The 14,586-nt window shown below is 43.3% G+C and overlaps 1 long non-coding RNA gene across 1 annotated transcript in view; it reads right to left on the bottom strand.

Annotated features, from left to right (window-relative positions):
* LOC306939197 overlaps nucleotides 1–14,586 on the bottom strand; it is a 77,999-nt gene that overhangs the window by 44,785 nt on the left and 18,628 nt on the right. Inside the window, exon 4 of the long non-coding RNA XR_013791850.1 lies at nucleotides 8,208–8,293. This is a non-coding gene — a long non-coding RNA (uncharacterized lncRNA). The remainder of the gene's footprint in view (nucleotides 1–8,207; nucleotides 8,294–14,586) is intronic.

The following is a 14,586-nucleotide window of genomic DNA, read 5'->3' as shown; positions in this document are numbered from 1 at the left end:
TTGACACAAGAATGGATGGCCAGGAAGGACAATGTCAATAGCAGGTGCTAGACCAGAAGTGGTTTTTCATTGCTAGCTGTCATAACAGAGAGGTGTCTAGTCATGCATCACCCTGACATGCACTCAGAACATCAATCAACAGCTCTGATAAGGCATGCAAGTACTGTACTGTACACACTCACACTCTCGCAACTCTGTGTGTCTCTCACACATATGCATGCTTGAACACATGCAGTACACATGTGCACAGATAAAGGTACATGCATGGACATGCATACACATGCATGCATCCTATGATCTAAAAGTATGCATATATGAAGTTGAGTCATGCAATGCCACGATTATAGAATGAACGCACACGAAAGGAACACACGCGCACGCACGCGAGCGCACGCACACACACACACACACACGCACGCACAGCAGTTACGGTTGCCAATGGATGAATGCTGAGCTGTGCTTTAGGCTTTGCTGAGCAAAGATTTATTCACCTTTATGATCTGACTGTATTATATGGCAAATTACACACTTTATATATTGTTCCCTTCTCAGCTTTCCTATACCCTCAGTCTCCCCTACATTATCTCTCCTACACTGTCATCCTATTCCCTACCAACACTGTCTCCCTCCCTGCTTTCTTAGAGTCTGTCCCTCATACCGTCTGTCTCATACACTGTCTCGTTCTCAGCTTCCATAACCTGCGTCTTAATCATAAAACACAAATATAAAAAGGGGAGTTTACTGCCCACTCTCCTCCTCCTCATCTATATAAACATGCCACCGAATGGCATATACAGCACACAAGTACACTGAAGATTACTCAACAATGCAGTTAAAGACAGGGCTGTAAAAACCAAACGAGGGAGGGGGACTTCTGTGCCAGACTCAAGGAGGAAAAGAAACGTTAAAAAGAGGACATCATGGAGAAAGAGCAATTCGCAGAGGCAGAGACACACTGGCAGAGGGGATGTGGGTAGATGGAGAGCTTGATTGAGAGGTGGAATTGTTCTCCAGGTAGAATGAAGCCATAGTGGTGCCAGTGCCAACTGAGCAGCAGTGTTTAGCCCATTTAAACCTGAGGACGATTCTACATCCTGACAGTTTTCTGAAAAACCTATATGTTTCAGTCAGTCGTTCTCAAACATTTTCATGTCAAGGACCCCCAAAAATATATGTTAATTGGCCGCCGACCCCCATCTGAAAATATGTTGTTCCAAGGACCCCCCCCCCTCAGAAGCAAAAATAGAAGAGTATACAAGCTCTTAGCCCACGCTATGAGCTTGTAGATCTGCTATTCTTCAACAGCTAAAGTTGAACATGATGCTTTAAAACACGAAAAGGGGTTCCCGTCCTGAATGGGTTTAAAAGGAATCTTCGATCCAATCCAAGTGTTTACATCGCCTCGCCTCTATCTCTCTCACTCATGGTTTTAGATCTCTCTCCTCCCCCTGCATGCCTCCTGTGGGCCGTACGGTGCTCTTCCTGTTGTTCCGGAGATCTCTGCCCCGGGGCAGATGTTATGCCATGCTGCTGACACCAAAAAACATGTGCACGCCTGACTGAGCACAGGCATGCACGCACTCATGCTTCCGGTACACCGTCGTTGTCAGGCGGAAACCTTGTAAAAAAATGTAATATTCATAAATGAATGCATGTGCAAAAATACTGACTATAGTCAATGTACAACACAACGCAACATATTGCAAGCTTGTAGATATGCAATTTTTGAAAATTACTTGTATAACATGCCCGAATATGCCAGGTTCAAAGTAGTTGGGTTTTTCCTGTGGGTTTTATAATTACTACATCTTTTTTGTACACATTGCTGTTGTCACAGCTGTTGTACCCTACTACATGTCAATGAGGAGCCCCCAATGGGAGGACGTACAGTAGAGCCTCCGTCCTACTTCTCCCGCCCAACACTCCCAGCTGAAAGGTGACGCCCCAGCCCGTAGGAGTATGTGCAGTGACTAATGTCACCCTCCTCGTCCAGCTTACATAGTGTGTGATATTAGTCTGGCTTATTAGCCAGGCTACAGCTTACATCCCCTGAACACGGGCCAATTGTGTTCATATAGACGCTTGACAAAGCCACATCTAAACAAGCCCAAATTGATTAAATCAATTAATTACCAGCTGCATTATTATTATTTGCGGGGGTCCGCTATATATAAGTTTCAGCGCAGTAGTTTAGGTAGGAACCAAAATTCTCTAAGGCGGAACTATTGTGTTGAATGTGTTCTGAGTCAATCATTTCCGCCGGACAGCGGACATATTTGGGGTGCGCACATACATCAGCCAATGAGAAAACCAGCTGGACTACATGCAGGACTAGAGGACTACTGGACTAGCTTGCACATCGATTATAGACTCAGCTTGCTATTGCATAACAGCTGGTAAAAAGGTATACAGCTGCATGGAGTCCGTCTTCCTATAGGTTTGTGCCACAGGCAGATGAATCAACAGGTCTGCACACTCGTGTCTGTAAAGCAGTGATTCTCAAACGTGTTTAAATCACATGAACCCTAGCGTTCCTATTCTTGGTGGTGCTGTGCAAGGATCCATCTGTATGTCTGCATGTGTTCAAGCAACTGTATGTTCATGTCCATGTGCAGTTTGTGCACGCGTGCGTGCATGTGCGCCGTGCCATGTCTGTGTGTGTGTGTGTGTGTGTGTGTGTGTGTGTGTGTGTGTGTGGGGTAAGAAAAGAGACATCTGACAATCAAATGTAAAAAAATGAGTGAATATCCAGGATGGACAGAAGGGGTGGAAGAGAGAAAAGACATTTTACAATGTTCATGTTCACGTGCGTGCGTGCGTGCACGTGCACCGTGCCATGTCTGTGTTTGTGCGCGCGTGTGCGTGCGCGCGCATGTGTGTGTGTGTGTGTGTGTGTGTGTGTGTGTGTGTGTGTGTGTGTGTGCACGCGCTCACGCTTTTATAGGAGCAATAAAGTTTAGAGTGTTATTGATTTGGATTGGGTCCTGACTTGCAGCTATCAGCTCGGTCTCCATGCCGACCCCGTATCGACCACATTAATTCCACTGGACAATAAAACCTAAACTGTTCCAGTGATCACCGCTCTGCCTCTTTAAACTGATGCTGCCAGCAGTATTACTGGCAGGCGAGGGGGAGGGGGGGGCAACACTGGAAAATAACAGGTGGCAATTTGGACCCATATGGGTCCATTTGCCTACATTTGTATGGGGATGCACGACATACTTTTATTTACCCTGATGTACCCGATTACCGATAGTTTGCATGGTCAAATCGACCAATACCGATATTGTAATACACGTTTCCACTGGGTTTACCTTACACATTACATTACATTACAGTCATTTAGCAGACGCTTTTATCCAAAGCGACTTACAATAAGTGTATTCAACATAGGTAGGGAACAAAAACTACTAATCACCAGAAGTTTTTAGTGCATTTTCTGCAAAAACAAGCAACCAAGAGTATACCTAGCGCTAAGGTAAAAGTGCAATATATCAGCTACCTATTTCCTTAACCAGATGAGACAAAATAGCTAAATCAAATGAGCATGAGCTAAAACAATTAAGTGTATCGACTAAACAAGATCCAATAAACAATACAACAATAGAAAACAAGCGTTCGTACAACTAGTTAACAACAAGTAGGTCAGGCAGAGAGGAAGGGTAGTGTTTCCTGAAGAGGTGGGTTTTCAACCTGCGGCGAAATATGGGCAGTGACTCTGCTGTCCTAACATCAGTGGGGAGTTCATTCCACCACTGTGGGGCCAGAACAGAAAAGAGTCGTGACCGTGTGGATCGGCCAGAAGGACCCTTGAGTGACGAGGCAATCAGTCGCCCCGAGGTGGCAGACCGAAGTGGTCGGGCAGGGGTGTAGGCATCGACCATAGCCCGGAGATACACCTGTTATACAGTAACTCAGCTGATTCTGGATGCAGATGCAGACTTCTAAAAACTCATTTTGTTTCACAGTGTTATTTAAGAAAAAATTTTGAGCACTGCCAAATGTTCTAACATGTGGCTTTGTGTGTTTGCTGCAAGCACGAATATAAGCCAGATGAACATGTTTTGGGTTTATATATATCTGCCAATTCTGCTGCTGTGACGGAATATAAATTACACAGGCAGCGAGAACGTCGGGGGGGGGGGGGGGGGGGGGGGGGGGGGGGAGACTGTGTCTCAAATGGAGATCTCTGTATCTGCCTGTGTCTGAAGAGGGCAAACTGACTGACTGTGAAGAGTGGACTGGTTAAGTAGGCTAATCAATTGTCAGGTGTGGGGTTGCCATGGCAATCAATTGGCTGAGGCAGAGGCTGGAAATTGCACAGGTGAGGGGATTTAGGCTGATTAGGGGGTGTGGAACGCGAGTTACGTGCATTACAACCGTACACACACACACACACACACGCACTCAGACGTGGCACATTTATAGTAGGATTTTAGCATATTTTGTGCATAACTTAGCATGTTTTATGAACGAATTTGAGCCACTGGTGTTGCCCACTGGCGATCTTTCTTTTTTTTTTCATCTCAGGTTTAGTTAGGCTTAAGCCTTCATTTTCAGGCCCTTTGAGAAATTTTGCTGGAGCCAGGCTGCATTCTTATTACCTGATTTATCAGGGCTATAGATGCACGTATTAGTTCAAACAATGTAAATAGTATTTGTAGTATTTTCATTGGACATTTTGTTTTCCCAACTTGTTGACCCTTTCGAAAGCTTCACAGAAGAAAACATTGATTGAATCTAAAGCCTTCACTCAGGGTTTAAGTGGGCAATTAACAGCGTGGATTTTGCTGCGTGTAGTACAATGAGGAGAGAGAGAGAAAGGAGTTGAGGAGTAGCTTTGTTTCCAATGATCACTGCTGGAAGATGGGAGGAGGGGAGGGGGAGGGGTGGGGAGGATGGGAGAGGGGGAGGGGGAGGGGTGGGGCGGGTGGGTGGATCGGTGACGAAGGGAGAGAATGGGGGAAGGAATGGACAGATGGGAGAAGGGAAAGAGATGGACGAGTAGAAGGAGAGATTGGACAGAGAGGAGGAGCTGGGGGTTAGGAGATGGAGAGGGTGGAAGGCAGAGATGAGAGGAAGAGAGGAGGCAGCGGACAGATAGAATGGCGTGGGGGGGAGAGGGAGAATGGCGAACAGATGGAACCATGTGGAGAGACGGAGGGGGGTCACGGAGGCACTAAATAAGGAGAGCAAGAGATCAGAGAGGGGATGGCAAGTGACAGCAGAGATGAAAAGGTGGAGGGGGGGGGGAGAGAGAGAGCGAGAGAGAGGAATAGAGAGAAGGTAAAACTGCCCGTGTTAAAGCTCCAATCCTTAACTTTAATGTCCTGCCCTATGGTCTTCCATCTGAGACACTATTACGCACCTGGGGAGAGATTTGCTGGGGGGGGGCTCTGTCAACCAGTAGCTGTCCGACTTTCCTCAATTATAGGCTATATAAACAGAAGCTCTTTATAATGCTTTGCTTTGGTTAAATAGCTCTTCTCAATACTTTTCAATTGGTTATTTATAAAATCCATATGCATGCTGTTGAGATGGAGGCGGAGAAAGAATAAATGGCATCAAAGGTTGCCCATCACTGAGAGATGAGGAGCCAAGGGTCAAGGGCGAGGTTGAGTCTAATCACAATACACATGCTGTAGGTATGATTTGTTTGATTTAAATGCAAATGATAAACGTATGCATGTAATACGTTATTACACGCGCCCCATACACGCAGACTAAAGGGAATGATGCGATTTGCAGATCCATTATTATAATACATCCCCATATTATGCAGAAATGTAGATTACTTTTTAGGACATCATTTGCATTTCTTTGTCTCGTGTGTGTGTGTGTGTGTGTGTGTGTGTGGGGGGGGGGGGGGGGGGGGGGGGGGGGGTAAGAAAAGGGACATCTGACAATCAAATGAGTGAATATCCAGGATGGACAGAAGGGGTGGAAGAGAGAAAAGACATTTTACAATCTCAATAAAACATGGCCGATAAAATCGCATCTGTTTTACTGACCGTTCGCTATTTAAGCTAATTATCCAGCACTCCTTTTATGGCTATATCTCTGTGTGCGTGCGTGCATGTGTGTGCACGTAGGTGCATGCCTGCGTGATTGAATGAGAGAGGACATTTGATGGATAAAATTAATTTAGAAAGGAACAGAGTGAATGAGAACTGGCAGAGGGAGATTAAAAAAATAAAATAAATGCATAAATTTAGACAGTACATTCCAAACTATAACTGCTAATGAATTTCTGCTTAATTAGCCTGTGTGCACACGCACACGCGCGCACAAGTGTGTCCCAGAATCTGAATCCTTTATTGCCATACATGTAAAACATGTTAGGAATTTGTTTCGGTGAACAAATGCAGTGCAGTTATAGTTACCACAGCTGCCATGGATGGCGCTATATTGGATACATTACATCCGTGTGTGTGTGTGTGTGTGTGTGTGTGCGACGACCCCCTAAAACACAATGGAATCCTCCCAGTCACATAGAAAGGTAGACGCCGGACTGAGGGCAGAAGTGCGCCCATATATAGTTATATGGAAATGAGCGTCATGGCGGTGTCCAGTCACGTGACTCACGTCCCTTCCTTTCATTACGTTCCTTGGCACCAACGCGGAAGCTTGCGCTCACTTGAGAGCATTCGCCCCCAGAGCCAGAAGAGGCGTCTACCTTTCCATGTCTTATGCTCCCAGTGGCTTCCCATAGTAACATTACAGTGTCTTATATTCCTGTGTTAGTTCAGAATTTGTTTTTGGCTTAAATCTGTTAAAATACTTGCCATTAAGTCCAAAAATCTGAACTAACCCTTTCAAGACAACCACTATGAACTATCAATGGTAAAACAAGAGTAATATTTGGGTGCATTGAAAAATATGCTCTGAGAATCAGCAAGACAGCAACTGCACAAGGCACATATTTGTTTTGTACTATAGGGGTGGACATATAGGGGACATGCATAATAAAAGTTTTAAAAGCCCGACACTGTCTATCTTGACTGTTTAACCTGTCCTGCACTGAGATAGAGAAAAAAAAGATAGATGGAAGGAGGAAAATAAGAGGGCGAAGGAAAGCCAGGGAAGGGCTGGAGTAAACGAATAAATGGTAATAAATTATTAAACTGCTAAGCTGCCAGGGGACAGATAGTCCGATCAGAGGGGAGGCATGCGAGGTAAGAGATTGTAGAGGAAGGACCGTTGGTAAACAAACTTCTAAGAGCCTTAAAGTTGGCACTTGTGAGTACTGGTAAAAGTCTCACACGCATGCACCGCACGTACACTTTTACAGGTGGAAAGTACATTTACTTAAGTACTGTACTTAAGTACAATTTTGAGGTATTTGTACTTTACTTGAGTATTTCCAACTTCCAATACTTTTACTTCTACTCAACTACATATCAGAGGAAAATATTGTACTTTTACTCCACTACATTTATTTGAATACTTTAGTTACTAGTTACTTTGATTATTAGAACAAAAATATACATTAACCACTTCCGCCCTATACATTTTGGCCATGTGAAAATAGCAGACCTACAAGCCCACAATGTGTTATGATGCCACACATTGTGGGCTTGTAGATCGCTATACATTGTAAAACTTGAAATGCGACATTCTGCATAGTGAGAACTTTCTACTTTTGGTATGCTATACTTTAAGCAGGAGCGTTACTAGCGTGATGCAGACAACGCGACTGCGTGGGGGCCCAGAGGCAGGGGGGCACCCGGCCGCCCACCCGTAAAATAAAATAAAGTGGTGTAAGGTCTTATATAGCCTGATCAGCTGTGGTCTGACGTAATGTCTGACGTAATGAAATCACACCCGGGTGAACTGGGTGACCGTAGCAACCATGCTCATTTTTTGGTACGAACAGACAGACAGACAGACAGACACGTAAACTAACAAAGCCAGTCGTAGGAGTGGTTTACACCACTCAATTACAGAGATGCAATGACTGTTGAGTTGAACAAAGTTTGGCGGAGCCTGGTGGTGGCTGCTGCTAGCACACACACGTTGCTGTCGGGGGCACTCGCTGATCAGCCTGTCGGGGCCCACTGACATCACACGTCTGACTTTAAGTACATTTTTGTGCCAATACTTTTGTACTTTTTGTACATTTTGGATTCCGGACCTTTACTTGTAACAGAGTAGTTCTACATTGCAGTATTGATACTTTTACTTAAACAAAACAATTGAGTATATACCTTTTCCACCACTGCACTTTTATTCGGCTCTCTGGTACCACTGGAACCTGGTTGGAAAGTTGGTCATGTCTGTCCATTCTCCAGCACTGTGGACAGGATGGGATGGGAAAGGAAAGGAAAGACAAGAAAATAAATCCTGCACACCGTCTTGACTTACGGCAACAATTTAATGCAGCAAATACGATGTTTCGGTTGCACCGACCTTCATCTATAGATACCTGATGAAATTAAACAGTTAAATCAACAATCTGGGTTTTACAGATGCAGTGGAAAGAGTGAACAGAGTACTGTTAAGAGTGTGGATACTGTTAATTGTGAACTGAACCCAGGTCAGCAGCACACTAACTGATTGGGCCACCATAAAGTACTCATCATAACCTCATATTTATTCCAGTCTTTTTATCTAACATGGAGACTCCTCAGACTTAATGAAACGGAATTTCACATTTTATCTCTATTAAAGGGATTACGCAATCCCTGAGGGGATGTGATGGGAGGAAAGACTTATATCTGTGAATTTCTAGATTTTCTTTTTCTTGCAATATCTTTGCCTTCCCTTATTGCAAGGGCTCAAAAACATTCCTCAGGAGACTGCACGACTAGGCAATGAGTCCGCTGGAATCGTTAAGTCCTCCCAATGAGATCATTGTTTCCCCGCCAGGTCACTTCAGGGTCATCATAACGATGCAGTCGGGCGGAAACCTTGTATCTCCAACTTTTGTTTTTGAAACAATTAAAGGTATTAACAAATGTAATGCCATTGCCGTAGATTTACGGCAATTAATAAATACCACACGTAGCACCATTGCCATAGATGCAATTGGTCTTTTATAGTGCTTATGATCGATCAAGTCATAATGCTACTTACATTAGCATTGGGTTGCAACTTGCTAGCTGATGTTGTCAACAGCAGGGTTTTTGGCACCACCAGGAGAAGCTGGTCAGAGGACAGGTCAGAGGACCTGAAAGTAACAGTTTTGAAAATCCCAGGTTTCTACCCGACAGCAACGATAAGTGATTGACAGTAAGAAATGAAAATAGGAGAACGGAGGGGGACGGGATCGATGCAATTTCATGACTTCATTTTCAAATTAAATTTCCGTTATTGTCTCTCTCTCTCTCTCTCACCGTCTCTCTCAATATTAATCAATATTGTTACACCCCTATAGTCCCTATACACACACACATGTTCCCACTGCTCATCAGCCCTGCAGTTCCTTGCCAATCTTCTCGCCCGTTGCCACTATACTTATACTTACTTACTTATACATGCTGCATATAAAACTCGGCTCCTTCCCTCTGCCAGTTTGTAAAGATGTGTTGTTTTGTGTGTTTATGTCTTGGCTCCCTCGTTGTTTATTAAGAGCACGTTACCATGTGTTCTGGCTGTGTGTTTGGCTAGCGTTAGATTTAAAGCTTTTCTGAGTTTCTAACTCACCACTATTTGACTCAGGGCCTTTATTTATTTATGTATTTGCTTGAGCACACATGCTGCGGACATTATTTAGGTTTAGTGTTCCAGTACAGTAAAGACAACATAGTACATCGATACTTTGATGAGAGACAAGACTCGAGGTATATTTTTCACCTTGAATAAAGGCATCAATCTTAAATATACAGAATCTTTGTCAGTCTGTAAGTTCACATTATCACCTAAACTGTCCGACCGGTGCAGTGCTCGGCAGCGAGTCGGTCGTGGGAAGCGGTTGTCCAGATAACCGCCGATCCAACCGATGGGCATGTGAGCATAATGGACGCAGACATACGGGTACAATCTCTCCCGAGTAGGCCCTTGCCCGATGAGGGAGAGTGGTGCCCGGTGTCAAGTCGGTTGGATAGGAACTTGGAAGTTGTCCAGAACCGCCAATCCAACAGATATGCCTATATATGAGCATATACTGATGATATCAGAGATCTATCACCAGCAGTATTCTTCTGATGTTTTAACCAAAAATATCAACTATACCCTGACTGTAATAAACTTCAGTATTCTGATGATGGTACATTTGATCATTTTAATTAAATGCCCCCCCCCTCCCCCCAATGCATGCATATGCTGTACACTACATGCACATGGGACTTACTCCTGGATTATTATGGCTCAATGGACCACACCTACATTGTGTTGGTGATCTATGTGATCTCTGATTTCTAACTGGTGTTCAGCGGGCAGTGAGCCTTCCTTCTGTCAGTGGGCTCAGCAGCATCAGTCAACCCAGCTGGCATCACTATAGTGCAGTCTCACTTCAAGTCTCTGGGAAGTTACAGTGTCATCCAGAGCTATAGTTCTACTTTATGGGCTGTAGTTGTTTACCGATAAGAGACACCTGAAGTGTGTCGTGTTGTTCTAAACTATTGTCAAGCACAATGATCTTCTGTAACATTGCATGCAGAGGTAGATAATTGATGATATAGAACTTAGAGGAGCCATCTATGATCAAAATAACTCAAACACAACCTTTGTTCACCTTCAAAATGAAACGTCCTTATGGTCCAGTTGTTACAGTAAGAGCAATGACTGCTGTTGCTATAGAAACAAAGGACCACTAACAGATCAAGGAGTAGAGCAGGAAAATGAAAGTTTAGAGGAAAGACCAACGCAGATAGCAAAGAAGTGTCCTTCCAGCCGCAGCAACTTTTGATGAAATGCCTTGGTCATCAGTTTATTATTATTCAGGCTCAAACACTCACACATAAACATACAGAGGAATGAACATGTAACACGTATGTGAACACTAAAATCGGTGACCCACAAGCCCACCTGCCCGCCCACCCACACATCATCCCGTCAGCCATCCTCAGTTGTAAAGTCTGCCCATAAACTGAAGTCATAACAGGAGAGATATACAGTACAGGCTGATTTACTGTGGCCACGGAAATGCACACACACACACACACACACGCACGCACGCCCGCACGCCCGCACGCCCGCCCGCACGCACGCACACGCGCTGTAAAAACAAACTAGGCCTATGTCCTGAAACACTGTCAAAGCCAAATGCAACACCACCAAAGCCAAATGCAACACCATCAGACTTCAATCATTAATTCAAAGCTGAAGAATTCAGAGAAGCAACCTTTCTCAGAGTGCAATTGTAGACAAAAAAAATGGGAGTCAATATAAAAACATAAAAAGATGCCCTGTCTTGGAGTACTCACTGACTGTACACATGTTTTTAACTACTATTGTTGTATTCATCTCGGGGTGCATGCTCTCGGGGTGCATACTTAGTTTAGACTAGTCATTGGTTAGACATGGGTTAAGGTTAGGTTTAGGTGTGCTGCCCCGTGGGAGGTTAGGTTTAGGGTGAGGGTTTGAGATAGGTTGTAGTTGTAGGACTAATGACTGGTCTAACCAATGACTAGTCTGCACCCTTCATCTCATTATCATTATTCATTCACGGTTGATATGCATGCTACTGGAGATACATTGTTACACTTTCACTATGTTAATACTACTGTTAATACTGTTTATGTACTGTGCTCTTTGACTACATACATTTATATCCATTATTAGCTCATTGATTACTATCAACAGTAGGAACACATGGACCTACTGTATATAGTGTGTGTGTGTGTGTAAATATCATGGATTTTACACATTTAATACTGGTTCATTTTTGGAACCAGACATTCAAAATCTCTTCCAAATCCATCAACAAGGCCTGCCATATGCACTGGAAAAATATGTGCGTGGCATTTCTTTTTTAAAACAGTGTTTTATCATATAGGAAAACTATTAGTGGAGGTTTGTCTAACCCATGTTATGCTTCGCTGTGATTGGACCACAGCAGTTTTGGGATGGGCTTAGCTATAGGTCAATAGAGGACATGCACATGACATCATCGTACCTGTAAGTTATGCGGGAACTACTTTCTGGCCTTGACAGCCCATTCATCCAAACAGAAAAGTCCTGTCTGTTTGCATTAAACAATGTTAAACTCACCAACAGCAGCTGTACGAAAAGATTGAATTATCCTCTTTCTAGACCTGCAAAGTTTTTGTTTCATAAAAATCAACCATAGAAACATTATGAGCTACTTTCTGTCAAGAAATGCCCTGCATTTGATTAAGTGTCAGACTTTGGAAGTGCTTGTTTTCAATAACACAACATTTTACTGCCTCCTGCATTATGTGACATTTAGAAACAGGTGGTACGCAGGACGGTTGAGTGATTTCCAACGAGCGCTTCCAAACTGCAACACCCCATGCTGCTCAATGTTTTGCCACTCAGTCTAGATGAGGGGGCGTGTCCTGATGGGAAAATCATGCATGTGCATACTCTCTATAGGCATTTAGCAGACGGATGCTCTTATCCAGAGTGGCATACAACAAGTAAGACGCGCGAACGCGGGAAGCGAACGCAGCTCGTAAATTGCAATAACAATTAGAATAAATTACGTACTTTAACTCTTTGAGAGTTTCATGGATTTCTATATAGTTTTTAGACTTCTCTATGGCAGAATGGCGTTTTTGAATGATTTATTGAAAATTCTCTGTTGTGAATGTGTGACAACGAAAGACCTTCAGAGAAAGCTTGGCTTGTCTGCTTCCAGGAAAAAAATGAACTGAGTTGATAAAATGTTTAGTTGTGGTGTTGGAAGCCATTTAAAAGAGCCTGCATTTACACTGGGTAGTGTTTCTAGGACAACAAAAAAAGTTATGACCGGTTGAAGTTTTATTTTCTAAATAACTTTTTTTCTGCTGGGCGTACATAGCCATGCAATATCTAATTTTAAAGGGTGAGTTGTCTAGTTCAATTAAAATAAAATAAAAAGTTTCTCACATGTACCACTGTAGATATTTTGCCATCTATAAATAGCATGGTCAGTCATGATCAATCTGACCTATCCAGCTAAAAGTCCCCCTAGCTCTGAAATGGAACATCATATAAACTCAATTCTTTTTTGGGGTAAAATTAGACATTCTAACGCACATTTTGATATATACCATGTTTACATAGTCTTACCAGTACCGTGTCTATTCATGCATGTATCCCAAAAACCTGTTGTGAAGAAACAGTTTTGATAAAAAACTCATCCAAGGACATTGTTTTGATATGACTTTGTGCCCATGATATGTATCAAAATATAGACTTGAATGTATACTGTATTATAACAAAAAAATTGGGTTCTTACCATCTACCGTTACAGAGTAAATCACAGTTGAAACTCGCTTAGTCAAACCATAAACCTCAGACTAGTGAACAAAATAGCCATGACAGGTCTAACTCATTGTAAAAGCTTGTCTTTTATTTTTTATGACTACTAACATAATACAATTATAATAAATATTACAGAAAATAAATAGGCCTACATACAAAACAGTTGTCCCCAAACTCCCCAGTGTCCCCAAACCACTGCATTCCAGTTGTTCTTGACGGTGTGTGTGTGTGTGTAGGCTAAATTTAAAAAAAAACAACAACTGAAATGAATGAATGCATCCGGTTCAGTGTCGGAGAACTCCATCGCAGTCTTGACTCTTCGTCTTCATCATCATCATCATCATCATCATCCTCCTCCTCCTCCTCCGATGCCAGTTCTAAATATATAAAAATAAACATTTAGCTGTAGTCAGCCCGGCCAATAGCCAGTTGGGGGGGGGGGGGGGGGGGGGACGTAGGCTATCTGACATCATCGTCATCATCATCATCACACGGAGACACACTAAACAATGTACAATCATGATTGTATACAATATACAATGAATGCAATTATCATGCAAGCTCAGACGTCAATGAAACGTCATACAGATCTTATATAATACGCTACTGTTAGCTTCACTCCCCGTCCCCCCTCCGATCCTTGTAGCAACGTCATCATAACCACGCGTTGCTTCAGTAAACGATGCATGTTTGTTCTCCGTCTTTGTAGACAGTAAATAAAAGGAGCGAACATTACTCTAAAGATCAGATCGCCTATAAGGCACGCTACAATATAAAATACTTGTACTGCCATGCGTGCATGCCTGCTACGATACATTTGTACTGCACCAACCAACCGATCGACACCAACCCCCCCCTCCAGCCCTTAGCCAGCACCAATGCACCGACCAACACCATTAGCCAGCACCGTGGCTGGGGGCCATCGTGGTGAGTCATTCTGGCGTCATGATCTGACTAGTAGTAGTAATTATCCAAGCATCTATTTGTAGCGATCATCTTATGATTTCTGATCACTATAGAAGGGCATTTTCTACAATAAGATTACCTCAAAACATTCCGGGTTGATCGTCTTCTTCAATGGTTTCCCGGTATAGCTCATCGGACGACGATGGGGAGACAATGAAAAAAGGAGGGAGGGAGCAGCGAGTCTCGCTGTAAGCACTGGACCAGGGCTACTCCGCCTGGAGAAGGCGACTGGGACGCGTATGGATCAAT

Source organism: Electrona antarctica (assembly GCF_951216825.1).
Source record: "Electrona antarctica genome assembly, chromosome: 16".
NCBI lineage: Eukaryota > Metazoa > Chordata > Actinopteri > Myctophiformes > Myctophidae > Electrona > Electrona antarctica.
Note: the sequence above shows the minus strand (reverse complement) of the source record. Positions and strands in the feature narration are given on the sequence as shown.